This window comes from Lissotriton vulgaris, chromosome 6 (assembly GCF_964263255.1).
Source record: "Lissotriton vulgaris chromosome 6, aLisVul1.2, whole genome shotgun sequence".
Taxonomy (NCBI): Eukaryota; Metazoa; Chordata; class Amphibia; order Caudata; family Salamandridae; genus Lissotriton; species Lissotriton vulgaris.
Genome location: NC_141694.1, coordinates 774,956,576 through 774,984,307, shown reverse-complemented (window position 1 = coordinate 774,984,307; position 27,732 = coordinate 774,956,576). Strand labels below are relative to the sequence as shown.

The 27,732-nt window shown below is 42.7% G+C and overlaps 1 protein-coding gene across 3 annotated transcripts in view; it reads right to left on the bottom strand.

The window, feature by feature from the left end:
* LOC147707969 (amine sulfotransferase-like) overlaps positions 1–27,732 on the bottom strand; it is a 255,175-nt gene that overhangs the window by 131,258 nt on the left and 96,185 nt on the right. The gene's annotated exons all lie outside the window — the stretch shown is intronic.

The following is a 27,732-nucleotide window of genomic DNA, read 5'->3' as shown; positions in this document are numbered from 1 at the left end:
AAGATCTGGATCTTACTGAGTATATTATCGAGCCATCTTCTATCAGTGGGATAAGCAGAAAATCCTTGAAAAACCTATGTCTCAGTCACTTAAGGGAATTGCGCTTGTCTGGTGAAGTTTCCAAGCAATCTAATGTACATATTCTGATGCTTCAAGTGTCACCAGGCATACAGCCTTACCTTACATATTACATAACTAATCACGAAAGGTATTTATTAACCAGGTTTCGATTTAATTTGTTTTTCCGTTTGGTTTCTTTCCCAAAAATGTCAACTTGGACTCATGATCTGGGGAAATGTCCTTGTGATAAAGTATCCTCGCAATCAACCATGCATACAGTATTGTTTTGCCACTATTACACTGAAATACGTAGGCGCTGGGTTTTACCAGTGCTGCGCCAGTTGGGGTTGAGGACCTGTCGCCCGGCGTTTCTAGCGCTACAACAGCTTGATACTCAATATGTGGCAAAAAGCTTAGCTATGTTTTTGAAATTAAGCCTATCAACTCGCAAAGCTATAGAACTGATCCCTACTTGAATATCTGTATATCTGTATTTATCACGTTCTGCGAACCCGAATGTATTTCTTTCTCATTTACTCATTTTAATCTGTACTGTACTAATGTATTGTAATAACAATAATGCGCCTTATTTATGATGATGTTTTTTAAACAACCTGTGTACTTTTTATGATTATCAAAATGATTAATCGAATAAAAGACTTTTTGATTTGATTTGATTTGCAGAAAGTGGCAAGAGAAGTGCACAAAAGGAAAGAAATGTGCAGAAAGAAGCAAAAGAAATACAGAAGAGGCAAGAGAGGTGCAGAAGGAAGCAAGAGTGGCTTGCACACCTTTAGTACCAATTTAACACCCACATTCAGCAATAAATAACAGATGACCTTTATAGGATTGCAAACAGCTTTCCACCATGCTTTAGTACTTGTAACTGCATTTTTGGTAACATTTGAGCCATTTGAGCTAGAAACAAGGCTTTTTTGTTCAAATCTGCAGATTAGTGACCAGATTATGAATGATGTGGCTAATGCTGAAAATGTATAATTGTGTGAAAGTTAGTGCAGCCAAACAGTTGCATAATCCTAGTGGCCCTGCTCATACCTCTGACTAGGTCCACAAGTGCTCCTCAGTGATTCCTTCTTGTTTTGTCTCACTGAGTTCATAGCTGAGCTTTTATGGTAACGAGGAAGACTTAACCTGAGGTTACCACTCATCAACACAGACTACCATACCACATAATTACTCTCATAACACATAATCCCACTCTACATAATTCCTGTACACTCAATACCACATACTTTCTATCCACGTAATTTCACTGAACAACATACCACATAATTCCACTACACACAACGTACATCCACGCCACTTTAAAAAACATTAGTAAAAAAGTTTACATTTACAACGCAAGCTCTACCTTTTGCAAATGTGAAACCTGTTACATTGCAAACACTTCTAAAACTAGTAGTTGTGTTTGCAGAGTGGTGTGGAAAGGGTGCTGGTACCAGTGCTAAGGAATTCCACTGCATAGGACTTACAGGAGGAACAAGGAGGGCTTCTTGGCCCCCAAAGTCCCTCAGGAGTAAATTGGACTTCATCCCCCATCCAGAAGTCTGCCAGGAGGCGCATTTGCAGAGTGGTGGAGAAAGGGGGCAAGGCCTCTGAAGATGTCTGAACAATCCCTCTGTGTTGGACTTACTGGAGGTCGCAAGAGGGGTAGTTGGCCCCCAAGGACATCCCTGGGGGCCAATTACCCCTCTTAAAACCTCCAGTAAGTCCCACACAGCAGGATTGCAACATTCTCATAGCAGGCCATGCCCCCTTTGCCCACCACCCTGGAGCACTCTTGGATGGGGATTGAAGTCCCCTTCGCTGCTGGGGGTCCTTTAGTGGCCAACTAGCCTTCCTCTTACCTCCAGTAAGCCCCACACAGTGGGATTTCTGAGAGCTGGACAAAGGCCATCCCCCTTCGTCCACCACCCTGCAAAAGCACCTCCTGGCATGCTCTTGGTTGAGGGATGAAGTCCCCTTTCCTCCTGAGGGTCCCTGGGGGCCAACTAGCCCTCCTGTTACCTCCAGTAAGCCCCATACAGCTAGATTGCTGAGAGTGCACAAAGGCAACACACCCTTTTTTGACACTACTCTGCAAACACGACTGAACTCCTCGTGAAGCGGTTGCTCCTGCCCACCTCCCGACCTACAAGCGCCACTGTGGTATCGTAGCGCTGACTATTTACTGGCAGTATCTTTTATAATTGGCATTTCATTCATCCCTGATTAAGCGCCCAGTCCCCAGCGTAGCGCTAAGCATTTGCGTAGTTTATTGCAGATATTGTGTCCACGTGTATTGCGCTGTTACTGCAGTTGACCATCTCAGGCTTTGAATATTTTTTGCTGACCTGTGTGCATAGCGCTGCTGTTTTGAGTGCTTGCATTTGTTGATGTGCATTTACTTTGCCCTCGCATAGCGTCGTGTTGTTGTTTGGGAACCCTCCATTTTGTTGTGCCTGCAGCCCGTCCCTCCCCCTTCGCTAACGCCTCCCAGCTCACCCTCCCACGCTCCGCCCCCTCCACTTCCCAACTTATGTCAGCAGGACCTACGCGCAGCGATCGCGCCCAATCCGCGCCGAAGGTGCGCCAAAGGTAAGCCCGTCTATGCCCGTCCGCGCCTGGACCGTGCCCAGCGCCAGACCCCCTGGCCCCCGTCCCTCCCACCCCTCCCGCATTACTTACGATGCCACCACCCTCCTAGCCCTTAACCCCGGCCGACTCCCCACCTGCGCCCAAGCCGCCCCTGGACACACCCATGGACCCTTCTCATGCTACTCCTGCAAGTTCGACGGCACCAAATCCATCTCCGCATCCACCAACGCCATACAGAGACCTGACACCAACCACCTAAAATGCATCCTGCTCAAAACCCGATCAGTCCACAGACATGCCATCGACCTTTGGAATCTACTTGACACCATCTCTCCGGACGTTGCCTTCCTAACAGAAACATGGATGAACGCCTCCTCTGCCCCAGACATCACCATTGCCATCCCAGAAGGATACAAGATCATCCGTAAAGACCGCGTCAAGCACACAGGAGGAGGCATTGCCATCGTCCATAAGAATTCCATCCGCATCTCAACCAGCTCTGACGTCAACCTTGCCAGCGCCGAGCACCTTCACTTCCAGATCCACACCGACCCCAAGACCACACTCAGAGGCACCCTCCTCTACCGGCCCCCGGGACCCCGTGCACAATTCAATGACGACATCGCTGACTTTATCACCCCACACGCCCGCCCCTCCGAGGACTACATCCTATTGGGAGACCTCAATTTTCACCTGGAAAAGAGCAATGACAACAGCGCCACCACCCTTCTGGACAACCTCGCCAACCTCGGACTCAAACAACTTGTCACTTCCCCCACCCACATTGCTGGTCACACACTCGACCCTATCTTCACTTCCAGCAAACATGTCTCTTTCAGCCACACCACAGCTCTTCATTGGACGGACCACAGCTGCGTTCACTTTATCTACAATAAGACCACAATCCACAACCACCCTCAACCCACCCTTCGTAGAAACTGGAAGAAACTCACCATCGACCAGATCTCCTCATCGCTCCTTCAAAACCCTCCTGTCCACTCTTCAAATCCCGACCAAGCAGCCATTAACTTCACCCAATGGCTATCCAACAGCGCCGACAGCCTAGCACCGTTGAAAAAACGTCAAATCAAGCTTAGCAGCAAAAACACCTCCTGGTTCAACGATGATCTTAAGAAATCCAAGAAACTCTGTCGCTCCCTCGAGAAGGCCAGGAAAAAAGACCCAAACACCAGCACCAAGGACGCCTTCAAAAACGTCACCCGCATACACCACCAACTAATCCGGTCTGCCAAGAAAGCCGCTTTCAAAGACCGACTAGATAACAACGCCCACAACAGCAAGGAATTATTCAACATCGTCAAAGAATTTACCAACCCATCAGCCAACTCCAACGACATCACCCCCTCCCAAGCCCTATGCGACTCACTAGCTTCCTTCTTCCACAACAAAATCGCAGACATTCACAACAGCTTCGACAACCGACCCGGAGACCAACCCACTCAACCTACTGCAGGACCTTCACCCCCCTTGAACATCCTTAATGAATGGACCCCAATCTCAACTGAGGACACCATCCGCCTGATGAACTCCATCCACTCAGGATCCCCAACTGACCCATGCCCTCACCACATCTTCAACAAGGCAGACTCCATCATAGCTCCACACCTCCGAGACATCATCAACTGCTCCCTCAACTCCGCCACCTTCCCGGAAAGCTGGAAACATGCAGAACTCAGCGCCCTTCTGAAAAAACCCACAGCTGACCCCACCGAACTCAAAAACTACCGCCCCATCTCGCTTCTTCCCTTCCCAGCCAAAGTCATCGAGAAAGCTGTCAACAACCAGCTCGCCACCTTCCTCGAAAGCAACAAATCCCTCGACCCCTCACAGTCCGGATTCCGAGCCAAACACAGCACTGAGACCGCACTCAGCGCAGCAACAGACGACATCCGAACTCTATTGGACAATGGAGATACAGTCGCTCTCATCCTCCTCGACCTCTCCGCAGCCTTCGACACAGTCTGTCATAGCACCCTATTACAGCGCCTCAGAAACATCGGAATCCAAGGAAAAGCACTGGAATGGATCACCTCGTTCCTTACCGGAAGAACTCAGAGAGTCCGACTCCCTCCATTCAAGTCAGAGGCCTCTGAAGTCATCTGCGGCGTGCCAAAAGGATCCTCACTCAGCCCCACCCTCTTCAATGTATACATGAGCCCCCTCGCAGCCATCGCACACCAACACAACCTCAACATCATCTCCTACGCTGACGACACTCAACTGATCCTCTCACTCACCAAAGATCCGAACACCGCCAAAAACAACTTACACGAAGGAATGAAAGAAGTAGCCGAGTGGATGAAGCACAGCCGTCTGAAACTTAACTCAGACAAAACAGAAGTCCTCATCTTAGGCACCTCCCCCTCCGCCTGGGATGACTCTTGGTGGCCAGAGGCCCTTGGAAAAGCACCCATCCCGACGGACCACGCACGGAACTTGGGCGTCATCCTGGACTCCTCACTCTCAATGACCAGACAAGTCAACGCCATCTCATCATCTTGCTTCAACATTCTTCGCATGCTCAAAAAGACTTTTCGCTGGATCCCCACCGAAACTAGAAAAACGGTCACTCACGCACTGGTCACGAGCCGCCTGGACTATGGAAACACCCTATACTCCGGTACCTCCGCAAAACTCCAGAAAAAACTCCAACGCATCCAGAACGCTTCAGCCAGGCTCATTCTAGACATCCCGCGTAAAGAACACATCTCTGGTCACCTGAAAAACCTCCACTGGCTCCCCATAAATAAGAGGATTACTTTCCGCCTCTTAACCCACGCACACAAAGCACTTTACGAACTTGGACCCGAATGCCTCAACACACGACTGTCCTTCTACACCCCCTCCCGTCAGCTACGATCCTCCAACCAAGCCCTTGCCAATGTACCTCGCATCAACAAAGCCACCATGGGAGATAGATCCTTTTCCTACCTGGCAGCTAAAACCTGGAACTCTCTTCCCACTCACCTACGTCTTACTCAGAACCACCTAGCATTCAGAAAACAACTTAAAACTTGGATATTCGACAAGTAACTTCCCCTCCCCCTCCTCAAGCGCCTTGAGACCCTCTGGGTATGTAGCGCGCTATATAAATCCTGACTTGACTTGACTTGACTCTCTGGAATCCTGCTGCATGGCGCTTACTGGAGGTGCCTGGTGGGCTTGGCCTTGGTGCTCAGATACATACATTTTTTTTTTAATTTCTCAGCAACTTCTGAACAAATTTACACCAATTAAAGAAAAGGTTGCTTTCTGGACCAAGAGCTACCATTTTCCAAATTTTGTTTAATTCCATTCAGCAGTTCGGGCTGTAGCTGTGTCTAAAGATCCTATGGAATTCAACATGGGGAAAACACGTTTTGGGACCCCTTTTTTCTCGGCCGCTTGACAAATCACCCTGAATCTTTCAAGACAGGAGCTGACCTGAGTGAACCATTTGTTTTGAACATTTTGCGAAGATTCATCAAAAGAGTGCCAAAGTTATTTGCAAAAGAAAAAATGCTTTTTGAATAGAAACAAGGTCCTAACTATAACTACCTACTGCGCATCCATTGTCTTTCGCACGTTATTAAAATTAAAAATTAAAAAAGATTAATGGTGACAACCTCGTGCAACCCTCTTTTCTTTACCGCTTGAGATGCTGTGATGGATTGATGTATGTGGGGATTTCAAAAGCGGGGGGTCCTAAAACGCGTTTTCCCCATGTTAATTTCCATGAGAAACTTTAGACAAAGCTACAGCCCGAACTGCAGAACGGAATTACACCAAATTTGGCAAAACTATAGGTCTTGGTTCAGAAAGCGACCATTTTTTAAATGGTGTACATCCATTCAGTAGTTCTTTAGAAATTATAAAAACAAAAAGTTTTGATATATATGGCCGCGGTGGGTTCGCGAACCCTCCCGGGCACGAGCTTCACTCTGATTGGATGTCAACACTCCAAACCAGGAAGTGTTGGCAGCTGAGTCACAAGAAAACAGTGAAAAAAAGATGAAAAACAGAAAAGGCGGCAGGGTAGAAACCCTCTGACCCCCTAGGCCTGCTCAGGGGGTCCCACAAGGGCTCCCAGTGCCCAATTTTTTCAAAAAATTATTTCGCCAGACTTCTCGCTGGGCTCACAAATCCTGCCAAAATTATGAAAAAAATGTGGGCCAGGTCCCAGGGTCTTGCCCCCCCAAAAAATACGGGGACCTGGGGTTCCCCACAGCCCCGGGGACCGCCACCTCCCTGGGGTGATGCTTATTATGTGCGTGAGGCACGCGTCCACCCCACAATCGCAGGGACCATCACCTGTGGCTTATTTATTAAACAATGTGTGGTGGGGTCCTACCTCCCCCATGCTGCCCTGTGGACAGCCACCTCCCCAGGGCATAGTTAATTGGATGTGGGGGTCTTGCAGCCCGCAGCCCCAGGGACCACCAGCTCCATGGGGCTGATATCAATAATGAGGGGGGATAACCACCTCCTCTGGGCTTCTTTAAATAATGAGGTGGGGCCTCGCAGGCCCCCCCAAGTCCCAGGGACCAGCACCTCCCTGGGGCTTTGAAACTGAAGGGAGGTTGGGCTGCGTGGCCCCCCTCCAAGAGCCCTCAATGGCCCTAGGGACTGCCACCCCCAGGACCGGCTCCTGCGGTGTCCCAGGGTGCCCACCCCTGGGACACTTCTGTTTGCTATGGCAGGGCGGTAGTGAGCTCTGCTTTGCATCACAGCCCCCCTCCTTTAAAAATAAAAAAATTAAAATGTGGCCAAGCCCCAGGGGATGGGGTCCCCGGTGCCGGGGCCGGGCCGATCAAGATTCAGAACCAGCTATCAACTCAGAAAATGTGAAGAATAAGCAGAATCTGTTCCTTGTGTGCCTGAACCTGTCTAAAAAAATGCTTCAACTTAAGCAAATTACCGTAAACTGTCTCAAAAACCATTTGAATCCTCCATGGACATATGCCAGGATGGACATATTAGGATCAGCTTTCATTTTTTGGGTTAAAAATATTGGAGATTTTTACTCAAATGGTAAATGGTGCATGGACATTACTTGTCGGATCATCAAACTCCAGTTCTAGTCAAAGTAAAGCTGTACCCGCACTTGCACACTAACCCTGTTTAAAGAGCACCTCTCCTGTGAAACTCACTAAGGGGCATATTATCAAGAATGCTTTAGCGGCAGGAAACTGCCAGTAAATCAAGGATAATTGGCTTGATAATATGCCGTTGTGAATTCCCATAGAGGCCCATGTTCTGTTGTGAACATGGGCTTCTATTGGAATTCTCAAGGGCATATTATCAAGCGCATTATCGCTGCTTTAGCGTCAGTTCCTTGCCGCTAAAACGGCAATAATTTTAACGCCAATCTTGATAATATGCCCCTACATGTGCATTACAGGATGATAACTACCACTCTAAGGTCAACGTCGAGTTGCTGGGACCAATTGAGATTATGCAGGTACAACACATTTTTGATAATATTATCTATCCAGGACCGTAAGCAAGCCCACAACACATCGGTGTAGTTAAACAAAATATATCTGATCTAGATAACATGTGTCAATTGAAGACAATGGTCCTCATTAGAATATTTATAATTACAAAAGCATGTTTTGCTAGCATTGCCATGGTAATTGGTATAGTCATCAATCTAATGACCAGTGAGGAAGGTAATACAGGGGCAAAAAGGGGCCTGGCCCCTCTTGGATTGCTCTTTGGTTCCTGAGTCACCCCATGCCTTGTGCCCGTTATGCTGAGGGTATTTGCTTGCATTTTACAATTGAAATGCAAGCACTTACTTTGCTTTAGTAGCCCACTGAGTGCCTAATATTTCAAATGAATTGTTTGCACTTCAGAAGAAAACTTCAACACAATTCCTGTTACCTGACTTGATTGGACGGTCTCATGCAGAGCCATAACACAACAGGGACATTGTATCAAGAATTGGTGCCACCTTAAAGTTATACATAGTTATTTAATAGGCTGCAAAGTCGTGAAGAAACATTTGCACTGGAAACATCCCCTTATTGTAGCACAAATAGCCTTATGCACTGCTTTGCGGTGGTGTAACAATAGCCCTCGCAGTAGCTGTGGTGCGGGGGGAGGAGGGGTTGCCCAGCTCCAGGGTTCCCCCTCCAGCATTGTGCATGGGCAGGCCAGAGAGTTCCTGACTTCGTCGAGAGCAGGAGGGCCACCCTCCAGTCACTTTGCTGGGGGCCCCCTGAAGATTCCTTACGCCACTGCTACTTTGTGCTGCATTACAGCAAAGGGCTGTTTCATGGGTGGGACTCTGGCATTCCAGAGCTACGATCAATAGTTATGATGTAAAGACAGATCAACGATGATAGCCTAACCTGGCTTTCCATTCAAATGTAACACCTCCTTCTGGGAGGCGTAAACCATGTGAAATTTTTCATTTGTTGATACATTGCACACAATGCATGTGTGGTGCACTGTATGGTGTTTGGACAAAACATTGAATAAAACATATTGTGTGACATGACATTAATATTGTGTCCAGACTATTGTTCCTTAAAAAATGTCAACAAAAATATTGAAAACAAAAAATAGTTTTAAATGTTGTTTTTAATATAGTTGTCAAAAATATACTTTACGGAAATATCATTGTTAAAAGTATAATTTGTGTGGCTTATTTTATGTTTTTAAATGTGTTTTATCATATTTGTATGTACATGTTAATGTGTTTAGCTAATTTTCATATTCATTTTTAAAAATAATGAAATTCTTCTATTTAAAATTTAAACATGAATTCTTTTATTATTTTATATGTTGGGTTTGTTGGGAAAAAGGGTGGGGACATTGAGAAAAAGTGTTCATAATAATTCATTTTTATGTTACATTTTATTTCAATTGTAAAAGTTATTTGTATTAGGCTGTTTAAATGTATTCATATTGACATTTTTTTAACGTTATTTATAAACATTTAGAATGCTATGCAGTTTATTTTCAAAAATGTGTATATTTGTGTGTCTATAAAACAATATTCCTTACATTGTGGGGATGTATTTTTAGAATTGTAATTACATTTTTAATTGTTCTTCTTCTAAATAGTTTTTATAAATGTTTATTATATTTTTCACTTAAGAGTCTTATTATATTTAAAAGAAAAGACATAAATGTTTATAGAATTGTAAAATTATTTATTAAAAAAGCAATATTCAATGTAATTGTGTTAATTTTTTTAAAGAAACAATTGCAATATTTGTGTAGAAAATATATAATAATATTTTTTATTGTGTAGTAATAGATATGTGTTCATTTGTTGAACTGTAAACTTGCAAATATATATAATATGCATTAAAATCTATGTTTAATAAATATCTCGGAATAATATTGAATTTTGCTATGTAAAAATGTACACATATAATGGATAATATTTTTTAAATGGTCTGATAATTATTAGTAACACTTTTTTAATAAAATACATATTTCTATTTTATTTTTATTTTATAGAAATATATTATGTAATGCAAGATGCATATTTTATGGAATAATGAATATTTACTAGGTCAGCTTTGCTGTTTGCTACAGTTTTGTTTATTTTACATATACATTATGGGCCTCATTTATGAAAAGTGACGCATCGCTGCGTGAAAACAGCGATGCGTCACTTTTCACTGCGCACTCCTTGCGACACCAATGATGCGTCATATTTAATGTATGATGCATCATGTCGCAAGGACTTACAGATACGTCAGTATTTCTGACGCATCTGTAAGCGCAAAAGTGACGCATTGCTGGAGTGTGTCACAAAAGTGACGCAACTCCAGCAATGCGTCCTTTCACATGGGGAAAGCCCCATGTGAAAGGGTTTGCGTCAGTCTTACGCCTGCTGTGAGGCAGGTGCAAGATTTTGACGCAACAGCATCCTAAAAGTGACGCAGTGAAATCGCATAGATTTCACTGCGTCACTATTACGAGGCTTTTTGCGGGGGAACGCCCCCTCTGCATACATTATACCTGACGCAGGTATAATGTGGCGCAGGGGTTTTAAAAGTGACGCATCTACCTAGATGCGTCACTTTTTAAATATGGCGCAACAAGGCGCATTTTGTACGCCGCCGGTGCGTCACAAAAAGTGACGCACCGGCGGCGCAAAACTGACGCAAGGCCTCATAAACAAGGGCCTATATTTTTATTGGGATAAATATATTAATTTGTATTCTCTCACCGACCAACACCTTCTATAAAGTTCTATAGATTAGAGTGGTAATTGTATACAAAACCTATGTACTGTTTGCAAAATATGTGCGTGCTGATGGGCACCCACTGCTGAGAGCTGCAAAGTGCACACAGTTGGAGAGAGACGAAAGAAGGGATTTACAAATAATGTGCACAACAACGTGTAGTCTGGTTCCAGAAATATAGGAACTCCAATATGCCAATTACTGCTAGCTAAATATACAGATCTAGTAGAAAGTGCCACATATGACATGGACCTACTTGACAGCGTTGGATTAACCGATAATATGTGACAATGTGCGGTTTGAAGTCCTTTGCTGGGGATATAAACCAAAAGATCCCGAAAGGCTATATGAAAGAAAAGTGACTGAATAAAGAGTGATTGCTAATAGCTGTGGGACGCCCATCTCACTATCCACGGCCATCATTTACAATCCTGTTTTTTTTATCTACAAATCATTTCTATCAAGCATTACAACCTAATCAGTGGTAGACCATTGGAGTTATAATTCCTTAAGGATGTCACACAAAGGCTCAGAAGTGTACACCTAACCCTTAATTACATAAAGTGAGATGGCACCCTATTGCAAAATGAAGAGCTGAATGAAGTGACAGATGTTTTGCAGTTGAAATGGTAATAGTGATGTGGGTAAAACTAGTTATGTGTGGGGGTGCGATTTATGCTTTGAGCAATCATCAGAGGACTAGAATCCAGGTATAGGAGATGTGGACCCTGGGTTGATGGGTAAATCATCATGATATGCGTGCATGAAACACGTTGTACTCATAGCTTTCATGCTATATACACAGCACAATCTATTGCTCTCTTTTTCTCTAGACCTAGCTCAGATACTGACTGTCAGCAATGTTTAACTGTTGTATTGAGATGGGCAAGCAAATGATGGCTTAAGGCAAATGTCGATTTTTTGGGTTAAGATTTGACAGAACAAGCCCCGCTTTTTTCTTTAGGAAATTTCATAATATTTGATACAAAAGAAAGCAACTGAGAAAACTATTTTCCTATGTATAGAAATAGAATAAATGGGTGGCATCCTTTATTTACTACTGGGCTCCTCGTATAAATGGCATTTTTAGAATGTGGCTGTTACATAGTCTGACTCTTAGAGCAACGCAAAGAAAAAGTATTGGCTCAGGAATACCTCGGATGCAGCTCTGTCATTAAGTTTTCTGGCCTTACTGGTGCTTGTGTTAGTTAACTTAAATGGGTAGTGACTGAGAAGAGCTGGGAGAAACCCTGGTGAGAAGTCAAATTGGCATGAGTACAAACCATTGATCAGGACATATTGTTTTGTACTTTGTGTGGATTTGGGTGTATTATATGTTATGGTTATGGTGCCTTATCATGCAATAAACTCGCAAAATCTGTCTTGGCTACTATCAGGCTCTAAACCTTAAGCTCAACCCTGGGTAGCTGTTGCCTCAAACAGCAAGGCTAAACAAAGGAACAATTTAACAGCATCAAACAATAGGATAAAAAAATCACAAAGCAAGAAAGAGACACAACTACAATTAACAAAAAATAAGGTGTATTTTTATGAGATGCTAAAGTTCTTGTTCATCAAAATCCACCTGAAGGCTTCAGAGAAGTAGATTTTAGAAGAAATAAATACTTTTGAATCCAACCTCAAACAAGCATTGGTCAACAAAAACTCTGCAAACTTTCGAATAGTTTTAAACAGTTAGTTCTGTCACTCCTACCCAGGTTGGGTGATCAAATCTATCAGGACCGAAGTTTAGGAGTCCAGTAAGATCATTTTGGACAGTTATCTGGCCACCAGAGCCTTTTGCAGTCACGTTCCAGCATTTAAGACACAACTGCCATAGACGATAATAGAGTGGTCCTGATGCTGGCAATTCAGGCAGGAAAGATGCTCAAAAATGCTCCTACAGCTGTGCAGTCGATGGGGGTGAATTACGGGTATTTCTTCCGGCCACCAGTGGGTTGAGGTGACTTTCACCATGGCAATTGGAGTTCCACGAGGTCCTCATTGCAACATTAGAAGGCCAGCTATGACAAGGATTCCAAATTCACAACACAGCGGTCCCAATAAATATCCTTGATGGGGGATAGTGTCCCTCTTGGGTGACAACTCTGGACTCTGATAGAACTCTTGGGTCTGGCCAAAATTGGTGCAATTTTTGGCTATCTCAGATTTGTCTTTTGGCGTGCTCATTGACGACCAGCGGTGATCCCTCAGGAGTAGATATTGCTTTGTCGGTTTAGGTTTCCACAACTTTGATCTACCTATTGCTTTTACAGGGGACCAACTGTCTGCCTCTTGGAGTCAATGCTTTGATCTGGAGCTGGGTATCAAGTTTTCCCTGAGCCAGAGCCACAGGAACAGTCCAATCTCACTAGATCAAAGTGCAGCAGGTGTAGTCTTTACTGACGGTGCAGGGTCTCTTTATGTGACTTTAAAGGCAGCAGGACACTCCTCTCTTGGTCTACTCTCCAAATCCATGGTGGACTGAAGTTCACGGTACCAGGGATGCCCATTATATCCTGGGAAAGTGCCCTGAGGGAACAACGTGGTTACTAACCAATGGGCCAAAAGCAATGTGTGGCATTTGTCAATCCCCGAGTGCAATATTCTTGCCACTCTCAAGATGTCTGGACTCTTCTTCAACTATGAGGAGCTTAGTAGTTCACTCCAAAGATGTGGCTATCTAAGGGCTACACGACCACAGAAGAAATGTTTTAGGGACAGGTTTTCCCCCTCTGGCTTTGTCGCCAACTTATCTACAGGATTAAAAGGCAGTCTGCTTAGGTGTGTTGTCACAGGAAGCTAACCTTTTGGGAGTAAACACCTTTTAGCCGTCCTGGGAGAGGAAGTCACACCTCAATCTGCAGCAACTGCTTTTGATCCTGAGCCTGTGAGTCATTCACACATATCCCTAGATGGGCAAAAAGATGTCTGTGTGCCAAAGCCTTTCCGAGGCCACCTGAGAAGCTGGGACACAGAGTGGCAACTTCCTAAATGTTGCTTAAACTTTAAAAGTGACTTGGGTATTGTGGTACACCTGGTGAAATGGCTCTACCTGACAATAATGGAAATGACTACCCGGCCTTTTCCTCGAGTGAAGGAGAGATGGGAGGGCACACTAAACAGACAGCTGGCCAAGAAGGAGTGGAAAAAGGTCCTGGGAAGCCCAAAAAAAGTGTCTAGAAATACAGCTTTTAAGCACCTACAATTTAATATCTTCCATAGAACATATTGTACTCCACACAGGTTGAATGTAGTGTATGGTAGGGGCGATCAGACCTGCGCAAGATGTTCATTACTCAACGCCAACTTTGATATATGGTATGGTCTTGTCCTGGGCTTAAGGATTATTGGACCAGGGTAGTAGACATTGTCAACAGGGTCTTGGGGCGCAATTTGGTATACTCCCCAGAGTTGTGCCTTCTGGGTCTCTTCCTGAGACCCAAACCCCCAAACATTAATTACCTCTTGGCTAAGAGACTAATAGCCCTAATAGCCCTTTGGTGGAAGGCCCAGCTGAGTCCCTTGGTCATAGATTGGGAAACTGATGTATCCTGTTGCGCTAGAGCGGGGGAGAAGGCCTTGATCAGGGAGGATAAGATTACAAAGAGGCACAAGCCTTTGGCAGAGCCGTGTACGGACATACTGCGAGCACAGAACACAAGCATCACACCAGATCAAGAGTCACAAATGAGCACAACTGACTCTGAGGGACCCGGGGAGGCACACAACCCCTAATACTAGCTGACTAGCGTAGAGCTTGGGTGTGATTGAGCCCCAGGGGAATTGACTGTGTTAGCACCCCTATATCAGGCCGCTACTTGGATGCCTCCCTGGATATGTCTGTTGCTGTTCCCTGCCCTTAATTATATGGGGGTCTCTTGGCATTCCCCTCTTCTTTCTCCCTCCCTCTGGAGGCCCCCCAACCCAATAGTAGCGATAACTACATTACCTTTGGAAATGACTGAAGAACCCTAGTAAGCGTGCAGGTGTTAGTTGTGCATCAAGTTTATGGAGTTAGTTTTCCTTTTTATTTTATTTTTTACTTTAGATTTTTTTCTTTCTCCTATTTATTTTCTGAACTATTGAATGGCAGTCACATATGCACTCAAAAACCTTTACATATGGGATGTTTAGTGTTGATAATAAACCCAACCTTTCACTCTCATGCACGCTGCCATAGCGAGGGGTTAATTTATTGTTAACATAAAGCGAGAGGCGTTGGTCACGTTGGAAACAATAGCCATGATCTTAATGATGTAGAGAGTGGATATCTTGACACAGAGGTACATAAATATTGTGACAGAAAGAGAACTGTTAGAAACTATGGTTGAAATAACATCATTGCTGCCGACATGAAACTGTATTGAATGTAGTAATGTTACTCTTTTCCAAATGCCGATAAAACAGATCTTTAAAAAAAAACGTTAAAAGTGACATAAATTTCAACTTGACCATCAAGTTGGATTTAATGCCACAATTAATTTGGTACCTTATGCTGCCCAGTTAGGTAGTCCCATTCAAAAGTCAAGGTTGGGATGACAGCCTGCTACCCCGTGCTAGCCAATGGCGATACTAATCTTCCTCAGCAAAACAACAACTCTAGAGGTTCTGCTGCTAAGACATATTTAAAGCTATATGTCTACATTAACAATGTACAGCTCCATGCCTTTGGGCTCTATAGTCCTTCATCAGGGTAGACTTACATATATTGTTATGGGAAGGGTGGCTTTTCCATTGGTTTTAACGGCAAAGTCAAACTAGCAGTGAGCACACTGCTCTTCCAGTCTACAGTAGCAGGCTGGTAGCGAGTTTGTACCTTGTCACACTCAGAATGGACACTCTGCCTTACATGCCTTAGCACCCTGGGTACCACATACTAGGAACTTATAAGCAAGTCCGCACTTGCCAATTGGGTATAGCCAATTCAACATAACTTTGGTAATGGACCAGAACCCTGGCACTGGGGTCTGGACAGAAAGCCTCAGTGCACTCTCAAAGTCGAAAAACCAGAAGCTAGTAGTCCAAACAGGGGCAAAAACCTTCAAAAAGCCTGTTTCCATACATATTTGAATCTATGTTTTATTACATGCACCGTTTGAGGTAGATTTTGTGTCCAATCAGCCTGTGCAAGGTGTTGTATGTGTGGGGGCGAACCACTTGAACAGTTCAAATATTTGGATTAGGAGCCACAGGAGCATTTTGAGGTTTAAGGGGATGTGTGTGCAGCAAGGGTGCTTGAGTGCAAGCCTTATCACTATGGGCCTCATTTACGAGGAGTATCGCATCACTGCGTGAAAGCAGCGAAGCGCCACTTCTCAGTGCGCCCTCCTTGCCACACCAATGATGTGTCATATTTACAGTATGACGCATCATGTCACAAGGAATGACAGATACATCAGTATTACTGACGTGTCTGGTGGCGCAAAAATTGGTGCATTGCTGGAGTTGTGTTGGAAGCCTGACGCAACTCCAGCAATGTTCCTTTCACATGGGGCAAGCTCCATGTGAAAGGGCTTGCGTCATTCTTACGCCTGCCGTGAGGCAGGCGTAAGATTTTGTCATATAGGCATCCTAGGAGTGGCGCAGCGAAATCTCATAGATTTCGCTGCGCCACTCCTACGACCCTTTCTTGCGGGGGAACGCCCACCCTGCATACATTATATCTGGCGCAGGTATCATGTAGCGCAGGTGTTTACGAAGTGACGCATCTACCTAGATGCGTCACCTCGTACATATGGTGCAACATGGTACATTTTTTACGCCACTGGTGAGTCAAAAAAAGTGACGCACCGGTGGCATAAAAGTGACGCAGGGGCTCTTAAATAAGCCCCTATTTTTATAAACAGAAGTCTAATGGTCAGTTGAGCAGTAATGACGACATGGGGGCATATCCACCAAATATTCACACAGCACAGTGCAGCAAGCCATATTACTGTGCTGTGCTGTGTGATAGGGAAAGGGCAAGAATGCACCATATTTAACATCATGTGGACACAAAGGTATCCCCTGTTACTTTGAGGCTTAAGAGGGGGTGAAACAGCAAATAAATACAAATAGAACAACCTCTTATCTGGCCTTTCATATTTTCAACATGCTAATAACTCTAATCATTACATTTTCTCACAGAATAGAGTCTCAACACACAAATAAACTTTGGTTTTAGTTTTATTTATTTATCAAAAATATATTTTTTATTCATTTGTTTTTTTCTTTCCACACTTTTTTTTAAATACAGTTATATAAGCAAGCATATTTGTACAAAAAATGAAATCACATTACTGTTTCGATTAGAAAAGAGACATCTTTTGGTTTTTCTAGACAGTAATTTATATTTCTAGTGACCCCCAAGATTACTCATCATTTGGTGTCCCCATGCATAGTCCAGCTCAAACCGGTTTCAGGAGCCATTTGCTCCTGCTCTGGTGCAAAATTGGAGAAAGAACATGGGTGTAGCCACCGCTTTGTCGTTCCCATCCCCTAGGAGGGTTCCCAGAGTCAGTCCAACCCCTTCCCTGGGTATAAAGTGGGAAGCCTGATTACAGGACTTTGGATTTTACCTAGACTAAACACTGAAAGCAGAAACTAAGTACTGTGATGGTCTATACTGGGCTGGACGACAGAAGAATCTCCCTTGGAGTAAAGGAGTTACCCCCCTGCAGCAGCAGGCACCTAGAAAACATCTAACTGGTTTGCATTTCCCAAGCTCAGAAAGACTCCGAAGATTTCTGCAACACAGGAGGTGGGCTCCCAAACATCCCTGAGGTTGATCTGCTCTCTCAGCAATCCTAAGACCAGTATCCCTCATGGGGACCGTGCAACCTGAACCCCTGTGCACTGTGTACTTTTGCAGAAGCATATGCTTTTTGGCGATCCTTGAGGATGTACTTTGGACTCCATGTAGTCCCAACTCAGAGCAGCATTTCCACCGAAGATTTCCAGCCTCCACAGAATGAGATATTCAATATGACTTGGCTGGTTGGTTGTCCAGCACTAGGCCCAGGTTCTTTGGTTGATTGGCCGTCATGGTGTTGGTCCTTGATCTTCTGGTGACCAGAATTATTTTGGGAAGTGTTCTTGCAGAACCATACCACTTCTGTTTTTTCTTAGCTGCATTTCAGACAGTTGGTATTCATTAGCTGGTGATTTCGGACATGCGTGAGGTGAAGTTGGTCAAGGTGTTAGATGTTTTGTTGGTGTGGCAAAGGATGAGCAGGCTGTCATCAGCATTCGAGAAGATGTTGATTCCATGGGATCAGGGATTGTGGAATTCCTATATGTCTGTAAGAACTACCAGATGCTTACTACCTCAAAAGCAAATTCCCCCTGTTAGTCAACTGTGCCACCAGGGCTGGAGTGGGAACCGCAACCGATCCTGGCAAATTGCGGCCCGGGTGGGGAGATGGGGTGCTATCATCATGCTTTGTGCCGCTTTTGTTGCTGGGGCTGAAATTGCAGTTATGCTGCAAAACTGACCCCGGTAACAAAAACAGCACCCCAGGAGTGTAAAACTAGCCCCCACCCTGGCAGTCCACCGGGGCAACACACGGTTCCTATGGACAATCCCGCCCTGGATGTCATCCTGACACAAAAGGCCAAATTCCTCTAATTTACTCAAAACTCAAACATCTTACTTAAGGAACTCATTTCCAAAAAGAACAGAGCAGCCTTGTTTCAACTTTTCCTTCACAAAAAAATTGATTTTTTGGGAATGACGGTTAAACCCTTTATCCTCTCCTGCTTCGATGGAGGCTGTTTCCAGCTCAATGGCACCACAGAGAGCACCCTTACTCTACTTTAGGGATCCTTCACGGAGCTGGTTGGCTCATCAAGGAGCTGAAGAAAATTTACCACATCGCCCTTGCTTTAAAGGATCTATACTGGCCCCCATTGCAAGCAAAGATTAGGTACATCACTTACAAGGCCCTATATACCTAAAACCGATATTTTTCCAGCTAAGAAACTATCAATATATGGAGATCGGTGCAGGATGATGAACTTTATCATCACCAGATCAAAGACTAAGCACAACAGGAAGACTTTAACATATGCCCATTGGATCTGGAATAACATCCCCTATGACATCAAGAGAGCAGCCAGCATTCTGTAGTTCCAGAAGAAACTCAAAGTTCATCTCCTGAAGAATTATACTTCCAATAGGCTTACTTCTCATCCTTCTCTCTAGCTCTACATCCTCCCTTTGTCCCTGGCCCCTTACGTATCCTTACGGCTAGGTTTGCGCTTTAGGAATACTGAAACATATATGTACAATCTGTTAACTGGCACAGAAAAAAGAGATTGCATTGTTCCCAACCACAGTATTTAATACTAGTGGTATTTTCCTGATACACAGCTCCTTCAGAGGGGAGCTAATAATGGGCACTAATTGAAAGGAGAATGATTAGGTTTTGTTCATCTTTCATGATTAAGTTGATAACCAATAAACAGTGGTGAAGGGCATATGATTCATGTAATTCTGTGTCACTAACAATTTCTACAAAATAGTGGATTTATTGCATTTGCAACACAATTTAGCTGTTGTTGCTTATTGCTGTTTGAGGGCATAACACAGTTCATTGTACTTTCTTGACGCAGGCTCAATACTTCAATACGTCACGATGAAGTGCATTGAGATTTTATTGCGCAGCACAAGAAAGGCGGATTTGCTATATATGATCAGCACATCACTAAGCGTCTCTTTGCCTATATACAAAGCAATTACATATACCTATTTATCCTAAATATTGAGTGCAGCTTTGGTGTACAATGCTTATCCGCCTCAAGCATTAACCTTAGACAATCTGTCCACCATAGGTGTAACAGAGTATCAATCTCTAATATACAACAAGACACCAGTGCACATCTGATTCAGTCTCTATAATCCTTGCGCATTTTGCAATAACATTTCAATACAAAACTTTGTTTTAATTCCCTTATTTTTCTTCTTTTTTTTTCCTCCTCCGCACAACCACTCCTTTTCAATCCAATGGAGCCTTGTAGTGTAGACAAATTTTAAAACTTTATTTAGTTAAGATCAAGTGCTTCACGGCCACAGCCGACGCGCGTTTCGCCCCCTGTGGGCTTCCTCAAGGCCGATTCTCAGTGAGTTCAGCACTGTACTTGTCAGCACTTTTGTATTCAATGATCCTATAGTCTTATGGTATCTCTATTTTCTCAAAAGTCAGCAAAATGTCACGATCGGTATATTTTTATTTCTGCACTGGAGCCATGATAAGTTCCATCAAAAAAAACACCAGCGTCTTTGTCCTAGTCGTCCTTTCCGCAGCCGAGTTTATTGTGCTTGCCTTGAAAATGTTTCAGGGAGTTTGTAACCGTCTTTGATTTTAGACCTGGTTTGAGGGACATATGATCATTTGCCTCTGTATTTTACCAGTAGCGCCGGCTACCAATTGGGAGTGGGGTTTCAGGGAGGAGGGGAGGAATGAAAACAATTTAAGAACACAAAACACACTTACCTAGAAGCGTGCATGCCACCGCCTCTACCAGTACTCTTCATCTTCCTCAAGTCCGGCAGCAGGAAGCACCCTGGCCCCCAGGCTTCCCACAGCCAATCATAACGCTGCAATGCAGTGTTGTGATTGGTCTGGCCATTGTGGTTTGGGGCTCAGACAGGGGCTAGGGACCTGGGCATGTTATCCCAGGCTGTAATGCGGCCTGGGCGGAGAACAGGCAAAGTGCGCATGCCGCTTAGGCAGCCCCAGAAGGCTGGCCAAAGCGTCATGAGCAATCACACAGTGGACCCACCACTCCTCTCCCTGCAGTGCTCTATCAATTAGGGAGCACAGCTCTGCCCCAATCGAGCTACTGCAGTAGGAAAAAAAATGATAATACCCTTGTGTTATTTACATTTTATTTTTCCTCTTTTAACTGCTCAGAGATCTGTAGGGTGATGCTCTTCCTCCTTAGTGGAGGAGCCGCTGCTGCATTTTACTCACATGACATCATGCAGGTATTTGGATTCATACCTCATGACTTTCAGTTTCATGGTGTTAAAATATTGCTAACATTTTAGACCTACAAAAGATTATGGAAGAAACAGCGGATCTAATAAATATCACAAAAAGTATATCTCAGTATGATTACACAATCTAAAGCATTATTTAAAAAATAAAACATTTCAAAGGGGATACATTCCCATTGAGCTGGGAGCAAACCCTACCTGTAGCTGGGTGCAGCTCCTGGGTTTTTCAGGTGCCCCTTACTGCAGGGACTTAACTATTTACTCTGAGGAACTCCTCTGAGTTAGTGTTTTATCCTTGTACTTTGGGATAACTACAAGAAATGATTTTATGAGTCTATACTGAAATTTGATGTATGGATAATAGTGACTTCGTTATACTTAAGATTTACATATAGTTTGGAGGAATACCTTATACTAAGGGTCCATACTGATATTTTGATTCATGGATTTTGAGAATCACGTCCCACATTGGAATTATAATTAAATTATGGAAAATTACCTTATACTAAGATATCATTTAGAAGAAAGCCACAAGCCCTGAGGAAGTCATAGGGTCACACCCTATTAAGACGAAACGTGTTGGCATAAGGGAGTGGATGATCTTGTGACATTAAAGAAGAAACAAAAGCCCATCCTATTGTTATCTTTCGTTTTTACATTGTTTTATTGAATGCTGTATAAGATACGAGTGCTCTAAAATTTGTGAATAATTTGTTCAATCTCTGATAGGGTAAGCAGGGTGTTTCTTACCCTTTTCGGATGCACCGAAGGAATTTAAAATTGTTGTCTTTACCAAAAAGAGTGTGAATACTATATGAGCGCTTGTATACCCTTCACACCCGACTTCGGGAATATTGATATTGAGCAAACTCTGATTACTTTGTTCCTGCTTTCTTGTAAGAGCTCCAAACATATTCAATAATACCCCCCACACACCAAAAGCACTCTAAAATTATGAGTGGAGGTGTTCAAATTAGTAATTTTGCAGGCACAATTTTGCGAATGTGTCAACTTCTCTACTATGGAAAGTTATAATTGTTGCCACATTTTCAAAACGTTCTCTGCAAATGAAAACTACAACTAAAACTGTGAATGGAGAGTTATTGGTAAAGAAAGTTTTTGCATGAGTTATTTTGCAAAAGTACTTTTGCAGGGTTGTGTTAGATCTCATGAACCAGCAAGAGACCAGAACATTTGAGGCCCTATTTATGAGCCCTTGTGACACATTTACGCTGCCGTTGGACCTTCTTGTGATGCTGCTGCGGAGAAAATAATGTGCAATGTTGGGCCATATTTACAAAGTGACGTATCAAGTCAATGCTTCATTTGGAAACCCCTGCACTACGTTACACCTGCATCAGGTATAATGTATGCAGGCATTCCCCCGCAAGAAAGGGTCGCAGGAGTGGTGCAGTGAAATCTGTGAGATTTCATTGTGCCACTTCTAGGACGCTAATGCATCAAAACCATAGGCCTGCCTCTTGGCAGGTGTAAAGGTAATGCAGGCCCTTTCACATCGGGCTTGCTCCATGTGAAAAGACACATTGCTGGAGATCCGTCTGTTTTTAGATGCACCCTAGCAATGCGCCACTTGTGGCCCTACAGACACGTCAGTAATACTGACTTATCTATAACTCCTTGCGACATGATGCGCTGTACTGTAAATATGGCGCAACGATGGTGTCATAAGGTGGGTGCAGAGAAAAGTGTTGCATCGCTGCTTCGCCGCAGTGATGCGACACGTCTGATAAAAAAGGCCCACAATGCGTTCACACAGGCAAATATCATATTAGAAAAAAATGCAGAGGGATTACTTAGCAAAGGGGGCTATCATATGCAATTGGCAAAGGAGGAATGCAGGCTCGGGAATGCTAGAAACCTCCTCTGAAGCTGCAAGTTAGCATGCATTGAAGAAACCCTGTAATTACCATTCGTATGTTGGAAATAGATATCAACACTTTCATAAGGAAAAGAAAAACATATATAATTACAGATGCAACTGCAGAATCCTTGATAGTAAAGGACCTTTGAGTATTGAAAGCATACTAAGGCATGTTTGTGATAGGATAACGCTCATAACTTTGATAAGAAATAGTGATACTCACTGCTGCACATCACAACAGAAGTTGTGCAAATACAGAGCCATGATGCCTTGTGTACTAATGGTTTTAGCGTTCACAACCTCTCTGATTCCATAAATCAGTGGGTTTGCAAACGCTAAAACCTTTTTAAAAAATACAGTGTCCATTTAACAATTTGGAAAACGTTTTTTGTGTCATTAAATTGGTTTAGCAAACCATTGCGAATTAGTATTTGGAGCATGTTGAAGGTTTCTCTTTCAAATACCAGTTTAGGGTAGGTATTCATGGTTTGCAATCAAACTCTGGTTGCAAAACATTAATATTTTACACCACCTCAAGGAGGTGGTAAACCATTCACAAATATGAAAATGTCCTCAGGGGACCCTTTCCCTTGGTGAATGTTTAAAAATACAGTTTTTAGAAGTAGACGGTGGTCCACGGGACTACTATTACTGATAACAAATGTTTGTAAAACATTTTGGGCCTCATGTATGAAAAGTGTTGCCTCGCTGGGGGAAACCAGGGATCACTGACTAAATATCGAGGGACAAAATATAGCCTACCCAAAATATAGATTCCAAAATATTGACAGACAAAATATCGAATTCCTATCTACAAACAGGAAAGTACCAACATATCGCCGCAAAATATCGTTTATATATATATACATTATAAAAATATCGAATTTCTTAAAATTAATGTAAAATTAAAAAAATATTAAAAATAAATAGCTAAAAAATACTTAAATTTATTAAATAACTAATTTAACTTTAAAAAAAATACAATCATAGCTGTTAAAACATATGTATATTAACACAATATTAATAAAAAATATACAATATTATTACCGTAGGATAGCGGAGGTGTAAAAATTAGTATTCCCACTCCTGGAAGTGCAACAGTAGGGCAAGCCTTGGATAGCGTAGGGGTAAAAATTACTATTCCCACTCCAAAGAGTGCAACAGTAGGGAAAGCGTTGGATAGCGTAGGGGTAAAAATTACTATTCCCACTCCAGAGAGTGCAACAGTAGGGAAAGCATTGGATAGCGTAGGAGTAAAAATTACTATTCCCACTCCAGGAAGTGCAACAGTAGGGAAAGCGTTGGATAGCGTAGGGGTAAAAATTACTATTCCCACTCCAGAGAGTGCAACAGTAGGGAAAACGTTGGAAATCGTAGTGATAAAAATTACTATTCCCACTCCAGAGAGTGCAACAGTAGGGTAAGCGTTGGATAGCGTAGGGGTAAAAATTACTATTCCCACTCCAGAGAGTGCAACAGTATGGAAAGCGTTGGATAGCGTAGGAGTAAAAATTACTATTCCCACTCCAGAGAGTGCAACAGTAGGAAAAGTGTTGGATAGCGTAGGGGTAAAAATTACTATTCCCACTCCAGAGAGTGCAACAGTAGGGAAAGCGTTGGATAGCGTAGGGGTAAAAATTACTATTCCCACTCCAGAGAGTGCAACAGTAGGGAAAGCGTTGGATAGCGTAGAGGTAAAAATTACTATTCCCACAACAGAGAGTGCAACAGTAGGGAAAGCGTTGGATAGCGTAGAGGTAAAAATTACTATTCCCACTCCAGAGAGTTCAACTGTAGGGAAAGCGTTGTATAGAGTAGGGGTAAAATTTACTATTCCCACTCCAGAGAGTGCAACAGTAGGGAAAGCGTTGCATAGCGTAGGGGTAAAAATTACTATTCCCACTCCAGAGAGTGCAACAGTATGGAAAGCGTTGGATAGCGTAGGGGTAAAAATTACTATTCCTACTCCAGAGAGTACAACAGTAGGGAAAGCATTGGATAGCATAGGGGTACATTTCACTATTCCCACTCTAGTGAAAATAAATTAATATAATTCACAAAATTATCAATTATTCAATTAATGAAAATTAATTATCAATTAAGAATTAATTCATTATCAACTAAAAAGTAATTAACAATGTGTTCTAAATAAATACCAATACATTAATTAACATATTTAATTATTTATAATTGAGTTCCTTACCACCCTATTCCCCTATAAACCTACAACCCGCTACAGAAAATAAATTAATATTATTCACATAATTATCAATTAATCAATCAATAAAAAATAATCATTTAAGAATTAATTAATTACCAATTAAAAAGTAATTAACAATTTAATCAAAATAAATACCAATTAATTAATTAACATATTTAATTATTTATAATTAAATTACTTACCACCCTATTCCCCTATAAACCCACAACCCGCTACAGAATTACATTGTACAATAATTAAATAACATAAAATTAATTACTTAAAATAAATTACAAAATTATATACACTTTTCACACATATACTAACATAAAAAACACTTTAAAAAATTCGATATTATTAAAAATTCAATATTTTTAATAAACTATATTATGTACTTCGATATTACATTACTTACCTTCAAAACGATATTTTTGATGTCTATATTCTGTCCATTCGATATTTTGTCCATTCTATATTTTGGACTCGATATTTTGGTTTGTCTATATTTTTGAATCGATATTTTTCCCATTTACCGGAAACCAGAGATGCAACACTATTCATTGCGCCATCCTTGCGACACCATGGATGCAACGTAGTTACTGTATGGCGCTACATGTCACAAGTATTTTTAGATATGTTGGTATTCCTGATGTATCGTAGGTGCATGATTAGCACATTGCTGGAATGTGCATGAAAACAGACGCAACTCCAGCAAGGTGTCCTTTCACATGGGCCAGTCCTATGTGAAAGGCCCTGCATCACTCCTTACCCGTGCCTGAAGCTGGTGTAAGGATTTGTCACAGTGGCGTATTAGAAGTGGCGTAGTGCAATCTTATAGATTTCACTGTGTCACTACTAGGAGTCTTTTTTGTGGGAACCGCCCAACCCTGCATACATTATACCTCAAGCCGGTATGATGCAGCACAGAGATCCGTCACTTTCTAAATAAGGCGCAGTGTGGCGCATATTTTACGCCACTGCAGCATCACAAAAAGTGACGCAACTGCTGCATAAAGGACTCATAAATAAGGCCCTCTTTTTTTCTTTTTATACGCAGCCCATTTTCCATTTAGTAAAACGGGCTGTATTAAAAAAAAAAGATTGCTGTATTAAAAAGCCCTTAAAATCACGGTGGCCAGCTGACTCCAACAGGCCACCATATCTGTGGTTGTAGCTAAAAGTAGTGCAATTTGTGACCTACTTCATTAATTTTAATGATATAAGCAGAATTACAACTCACTGCAATCCATGTTCTGTGAACTGACATGTTAATACACACGTCGGTTAGCAAAATACAAATGCATTCTGCAAATAATCATGGTCTCATTTATTGCATTGCTAGGGGAAGCAGCGATGCATCACTTTTGACAACGCCATCCTTGCAACACCATGAATACACCGTATTTACTGTACAGCACTCCATGTCGCAAGGATTTACAGATATGTCAGTACTCCTGACGTATCTCTAGGTGCAAAATTGGCGTATTGCTGATGTGTGTCTAAAAACAGACTCAACTCCAGCAATGTGCCATTTCACATGTGGCAAGCCCCATGTGATGGGATCTGCATCACTCCTTACACCTGATTCAAGCAAGCGTAATAATTTGACAAAGTGGTGTCGTGAAATCTCATAAATTCCACTGCACCACTACTACGAGCTTTTTTTGGAGGGGAACGCTCACCCAGCATACATTATACCTGATGCAGGTATAATACAGAGGTTTAGAAAGTTACGCATCTTCCTAGATGCTTCAAATTGCAAATAGGGTGCAGAGTGGCGCAAATTTTACTTTGCCACAGCCTCTCAAAATGTTTGCAAAGGCGGCGTAAAGGGCTCATAAATAAGGCCCTCAATGTGCATTTGAAACCTCTTTTACCGACAACATTTTTATCATGCTAATGGCAGATTTATTTACACTACAGATACAGTCACAAAAAGATCAGTCCTAACAATCTAACAACCAACCAGATCTTTGTGGCTGTTGTGTGGGCCACTGGAAGCCCTAATGAGAGTCTAATCAATATCTGTTGCTCAGGGATTAAAACTAAGACAATCATCTCTTTCCATTGTGTTGAGTATGTCTTAACAAAAGATAGGAGCTGTTACTCATGCTTATGAAAATCTTGCATTATCATATTTAAATAAACGAAAGAATGGTAAAGATGCCTAGAGCGCTGTTCTACTACACAGGGCGTCCTGGCACTAAAAGGAAAAATGCATGAAGCTGGAATTGGAACGTTTGAAAGAGCAGCGTTTTTTTGTGAAAGTAATTCATATCTTTGGTGCTATATAAAAAAAGCCACAGCCACTAATATGACTGCAATTCAAGCCTAACGGTACAAGTGGGTTGTCAGTTGAAAAGCATAGTATTTGGGCAGGGGGTAAGTCAGGAGTCTGGACCTAAGAGAATCTGGGCATATTTTGTGGAAGGCTCCGTGAACCAAAGGGCCTTAAAAAGTCCTCGTTTCTATTTTAGGTCGAATATCTGGCTAAAGCTTAGGCTGGCCATGCCAAACATTTAATCAAAAAACCCAAACACAAAAAAATAAGAGCCAAGTTATTAGCCGACCAAGGATTTGAGACTGGCTTGCTAGATGAAATTTCCAAAGGATATGAAGGTACTTTAGCACATACAATATCTTCAAATACAACTAGAGATGCAGGGCCATGTTTATCATTATGTCACACATCACAATGCAGAAAGAGACCTTGCTGTGCTGTGCTATGTACAAGGCAGAGTGCAGGATTATTCCATGTCTATGAATATATGGTCCATTTCTGCTCTCTACCTGTGGTGGC